At 31.9% G+C, this 6,630-nt stretch overlaps 1 pseudogene; it reads right to left on the reverse strand.

The window, feature by feature from the left end:
- Window positions 1-4,496: 4,496 nt before the first annotated feature.
- On the reverse strand, window positions 4,497-6,113 carry LOC148789168 (cytochrome P450 76T24 pseudogene; annotated as a pseudogene).
- Window positions 6,114-6,630: the final 517 nt, after the last annotated feature.

Genomic DNA, 6,630 nt, shown 5'->3' on the forward strand with positions numbered 1-6,630 from the left:
CACAGGGATTACTATAAGTATGATGTTTAGGGAAGATATAGCCCTTGTAGCGAAGGGGGTGCTACAATGGCCTTCCTTAATCGGCACATATTCATCCCTATTTAAGGGAGTGCTCTTCTCGGCCCTAAACATACTAATACGAACATAAACAGTACCTCCTACTCTAAGTTCTTTGTGAAGCCTTCTACGATAAAAGTCTTCGTGATCAAGGTTTGAGGGAGAGATCTATGTGATCGGGTTTCTAACCTGTTGTGGTATCTCTGGGTAGTGGAGCAACTGTGAACTCAGTTTTGTGGGTGCGGGACTCTTTTGTGACTGTGTACCCTTCGTGTGTTCAAGGATCTGGTTTTGACTCTGAGCCTATTCTCACTACTACTTTATTCTGTTTTGATTTGTGATTTGTTCTGATTATTTTGTAACCATTTAATTTCTGTAATTATTTAGTCTGTAAATTATTAAGGAGTTTTGTACTCCAATCTCTTGTAATAGTTGATTAGCATTGTCTGATATCCACTTAACATTAGCAAATAGTTGAGGTTTCATAAAATAGTTGTAAACGATTGCCCAATCTAAAAGTTTAAACAGTTAGAAAAGAATATTATTTATTGTTAATAGTTTAGCATGCCGGTCGTATAAACTCTATACATAAAATCTCTTTTCAATAAAATGGAAGGGGGAAAAAATGGAAGCTATAGGATTCGAATCCAAAGCTTCTTTTTTGATCTGGCTTTGATACCATATTAAATAATTAAATAATTTAAAATTTTAAGTTACTAATCATAATAATCATTTATTATTAGGGATAATTGTTCTACTCTCCACTAAAATTTGATGTAATTACATATAAACATATGATTTGAGTTTAGCACCCATGACATTTGTCTCCGTCCAACAAAATAGATCCCTCCACTAATCAAAGTTTACCAATTTTGCTGATATAAAAAAAAAAATTCATATTTACCTCCGATCGATTTATTACTGACTTATTGCAAATCAAATAAATCTTTTATGACCAAACTACCCTTATATACTTCTTCATGTACATTAGCGTGTAAAGATGTATATAAGGTAAAATTTAGGACAAAATGCATAAAATCCCCCTATATTTTAAAAAGTCTGCAAAAAAAATTCCTGTTTTCAGAATAGGCTAAAAGCTCCCATGTGTTTTGTAAAACTCAGCTCAATCGCCCCCTCTCCGTTAAATCCAACTAACAGTGTTAATTTTTTAGAAAATGACCATTATACCCTTACTTAATATATATTATTTCTTATTTTAATGACCGTTGGATCTTTTTTGATCAAATATTAATCTTTAGATTTAATTAATTAATCTCAACCGTTAAATTTATAAAAAATAAAAGGTCTAAATCAAACAAATTATTTAACTTATATTATATATAAATAATTTAAAATTTTAAAAATATATTATTATTATATATTAAAAGAAAAACACTAACTACCCCACTCGACTCCCTTACCCTCGTTGCCCCCTCCCCCAACCACCCCCACCCCCTTACCCCCGGCTTCCCCCCACCATCTCGTCGCTGGCGATGAGATTTTATTAAAATCTTCATATCTCCGTAAATTTTTTACCAAATTGAGTGAGGCTGGTCTCTTTAGAATCATCTTGTAGAGATGAATCTGATGGTGGTGGTTTGAGATCGAGATTCGACCGGACGGAGATGAATCAATGGCAAATATGTTCGGCAGTCGTTGCTTGAGCCCACTCTCTCTGATTGACGAAAACTCAAATTGAAGTTATGAAAATGTTCGTCTTGAAGAGAGAATTCAAATGGTACCATTAGCCCTTGGAAATTCATCCGGACGGCAGCAGAAACTTAGAAACAAGTTTCTGGAGAAAAAGGGGCAAAATTGCAATTTTTCTTTCTTTAATTAATTTTAATTATATTAATTAAAATATATTTTAGTTAATTAAGAAAATTTTAAATAATTATAATAATTAAATATTTTTGGCTAATTAATAATAATTATTTTAATTAAATATATATTTTAATTAATTAAAAATAATTAACAATTATAAAATTATTTGAATTTAATATTTAATATTAAATAAATTAAATATAATTTAATATTTTAATTTAAATTTAATATGGTAAATTTAATATTTATTTTTTAGGGTGAGAAATGGCAAAAGTAAGACACAAAACAAGTCAAAAAGCCCTTTGTATGTAATATAGACCCATAGATGGGTATTTTAGTCCAAAGTGTCATTAAATATGAACCTAAATTGCAGAAAATGATTATCAAACGCAGCAGATGCGCGTCTCCTTCATTTCCCGTTAGTTGTTAACAGAATGGGGTTTTTTGCTGACTAAAACAAAATAGGAGGGATTTTTTAGCCTATTCTGATCATAGGGGGGTGTTTTTTGCATACTTCTTAAAACAGAGGGGGGTTTCATGCATTTTGTCCTTAAAATTTATTTGACGTTCAATAATTCAAACCATAAGAAATTTAATATCTAATCATAACTAATTGTCATGGTTAAAAATAAGTAATTACGGTAAAGAATCATTGACCACGACCAACGGAATGTTATTTGTCGTGGTTCTTGCAAGTGTTCTTTTATCATAGCTAAAAGTTATGGCAAAAACATTTGCCAGGACTCATAGTCATTACAAAAATTTTGCATCTTAATTTTTCTTAGTCATAGTTAATAATAATTATTTACCACGATTTTACTCCATACTCAATAAAATTGTAGTTAATATTATTTTTGTTCTATTGTCAGTAATAAGTCAATTGGGGGTTAAATATAGATTTTCAAACTAATTGAGGTAATTACAAACTAATCATGGTTGCGCAACGGCCATTACTAAAAATTATTGCGAATATTGATTAATCATGGTAAAAATTTAAATTTTTTATTTTAATTTTATTTAATCATATTAAATAGTCATGGTTATTTATAATGTAGCGAAAACTTAATTTTTTTGGTAGTGAAAATAGAATACAAAGTCATTCTTTTGAATAAATCATGGGCCCGAAACAAAAATGTGGTCCATTGGGAGACTAATCCACCAAAAAATCCATACTGTTCAAATGGAAAAATTATATTTTTGGCCCCCTTTTATTTCACAAGTTATAATTTTGGTCCCTCAAGTTATCATTTCTTAACAGATTCAATCCCAACCGTTAATTCTCCGGAGCTGGAATTGAGGGAAAATCCGTTGCATTTTGGCCCCCAAGTTGATTGGTAACCATATAAGCCCACTTTGGCTTCATTTCACTCTCTCACTAATTTTATGCGTATATAATTTTGAAAAAAAAAATTACAAAACTTGAATTCAGCCTATTAAGTAGCTTAAGTCTATCGGAAATTTGACTCGTGTATTTTTTGCACGCATCAATTTGAAAGTAATCTTTATTACAATATACACCCTTTTACTCTCTCTCTCTCTCTCTATATATATATATACATTATATTATTCCTTACAAATATAAAAAAATTATTAAGAGAATGTTAAATGAGGGGTAAAATTAAAAGTTTATATAATTTTTTTTTCTTACGTCAATATTTTCCATCCAAACCTAACGAAAGAGGGTTAATTATAAATGTAGAATTCCTAAATGAGGTATAAGTGTAATTTCGAAACTTTACGGGAAAAAATATAATTTCACATATTTTAAGTGTAATGAACCCAAAAAACTACAAAATTTGAGAGTGCCAATATATAAAAAAAATAAACAAACTTTATGCGTACATAATTTTGAAAAATATTACAAAACTGCCCCCCTAGATCCATCGATCCTTGCTAATGAAGATCATATACAAGAAGAAATGAAATAATCAAACTGATCTATTAGAAGTTCAGCTACCAGAAGTAAATGTTTGATTCCACTGCAGCTCAAGTCATAATTTATTGTAAAGTTGTAATTTGGATGAACAATACCATTTAATAAAAGTACTAGTTGTTGACATATGACGCACGGGTAAAATGCAAGCAACTCTTTGTGATATTGCAAAGACGTAAAATTATCTCCTTATAAAAAAATAAATAGCGATTTACTTCCTTGTATCTTTTAAAATACAATAATTAAATTGCTTTTACAGGGGTGTAAATTGCTATATTTTTTTTCATATGGGGTAACGTGCTAATTTTCAATATTACAAGGGATAAATTGCTATTCACCCTATGATGCGCACTATGTTGATTTATGGGTAACGAGATCACAGCATGAACACAACTCAAATTCAGGCTCCATTTCTTGTGGGGATGGCCTTGAGGGGCACTGCCTTCCGTAAAGAAAGCTAAAAAATGTCACTTATGTCCACTTCTGGTTTCGTTCCTCGTTCCGATTTCCAGTCGTAGATATGAATCAACGATGCAACCATGAGATGTACGATCCGGTGAGCCAACGGCATTCCAGGGTACATTCTCCGTCCTGAACCTAAGGGAATAAGCTCAAAATCTCGGCCCTTGTAGTCTTTCTGACGGTCGAAAAATCTTTCAGGCTCGAACGAATCTGGCCTCGATCATACATTAGACTCTTTACAAATAGCCCACACGTTGACAAGTATCTGTGCGTCTTTAGGAATCATGTAGCCATTGATTTCTACATCAGTTTCTGCCTTGTGTGGGACTAGAAACCGAGCAGAAGGATGACATCTTAAGGTTTCTTTGATCACTGCCTGCAAGTAGGAGAGGCTTGATATGTTGTATTCTTCGACCAGCTTATTTTCACCAACGACGTTCCTCAGCTCGTTTTTAGCCTTTGAAAATACGCGCGGATTGCGTAGTAATTCTATCATCGCCCATTCCACCGTGACCGCTGTCGTTTCCACTCCCGCAGCAAAGAAGTCCTGACATTGGATACGGTTAGCAGCTCTTGCATTGCATCTATTTTTTCCACTCGAATTTTGGCCATGAAAAGGGATGAAGTACTTGAATATTAAAACATGAAGTTTTTCTGTTTTAGGGAAAAAATGCAATTTTAGTCAGATGGCCAGAAAAATGCATTTGACTTGCAGATGGCTCAATTAAATTGTACTTTTAGTCCTGTAACTTAGATAGCGGTTTCATTTTTAGTCTTACAACTTGAAAGAGTTGGCATTTTTTGTCCTTAATGAATTTATTTATAGAACTAAAGTTGCAACTCGGTCAAAGTGGCCGAAAAATGACTAAAATTGCCAATATTATAAGTTAGGAGACTAAATTACAAAAATCAGTTTATACAAGATTAAAAATACCAACCTCTAAATTACAAAATTAAAATTGCAATTTTTTGTTTTCTTTTAATACCTAAAACATGAAGTTGTGTCACCTCGAACTGAGAAAAATTCAAGATCAAGCTCAGAAACCATCCTATTACTTAATACACTAATGTTCAGGAACGGATCTTAAAATAAAAGTTTCACGGACCGAAAAATTATAGTTATACATTGGATTCGCAATGCCACATTATTGGGACAATTAAAATAATTATTAGGGGGGCAATATAAAAATATTAAAATTTTTGTGTAATTTTTTAATCAAAATTACAAAAATTGGGGGATAATATATTAAAAAAAAATTGTGTATATTTTTTTTAAAAAAAATGGATGATTATACTTAGACCCTCTATAAAAATGAGAAATCGCACTTTCCTAGAAAAGAGTTTCAAATTACACTTACATCTCATTGAAAAGTGCCAATATATAAAGAAAAAATAAATTTTACGCATAATTTTGAAAATCCGTCCTTGCTAATGCAGATCATATACAGAAAGAAAAGAAATAATCAAATTGATTTGTTAGAAATTCATCTACAAGAAGAAAATGTTTGATTTCACTGCAGCTGAAGTCATAATCACTTCCCTGGCTGATATCAAGGAGTGCTTCTAACAAATCCTTTTCCACTGGAGACCCAAAGTGAGTACCTCTCGCTTGCAGTCTTCGATCGATTCCACTTTCAATTATACCAAACAACTTAGAAAAATAACACTCCGACTGCCGCCTAATACCCTGTGGATCGATCATCTTCAGCCAAGGCACATAGTCCGCAATATTGGGAGCTGCTGCGCTCTTCGCCACGCCAATAATAGTTTCCTTGAACTCCTGAGCAGAACCCGAATCAAATCCTGTAAAATCAACCGAAAACAGCGTTGCTGACATGAATTAAGGGAGGTTACAAAGACAGCTTCACCAATATGCATAACCCGACGGCTAAGACAACATTCATGCACATAGTCAAGCAGTTCCCGCATCTTATTCTTTATGGCCCATGACCTTAAGTTGATAGGCCACTTATATATATATTATTTATTATTTGTATATGTCATATGTATAGCATATACATAAATATAATTTATAATTTATGTTTATAATTTGTATAAATCTGAACTATCGATCTAATACAAATAAATATAAGCCATTGATTTTATATATCAATATGAATCATTGATCTAAACAAGAAAAAAATCAAGGAGTAAATCTCAACTGTTGATATATATAGGAAAAAGTGCAATTTACCCCCTGTGATATGAGAAATGAGCAAAAAAATTTCTGTAGAAAAGAAAATATTAAATTACCCCTTGTGTTTTGGAGAATGAAGCAAATGCCATCCTATCTAAATCAATGATAGGGGGGTAATTTGCTTTATTTTTTTAAATAAAAGGGTTAATTTGCTATT

This window comes from Sesamum indicum, linkage group LG2 (genome assembly GCF_026168435.1).
Source record: "Sesamum indicum cultivar Baizhima isolate 11 linkage group LG2, ASM2616843v1, whole genome shotgun sequence".
NCBI classification, from domain to species: domain Eukaryota; kingdom Viridiplantae; phylum Streptophyta; class Magnoliopsida; order Lamiales; family Pedaliaceae; genus Sesamum; species Sesamum indicum.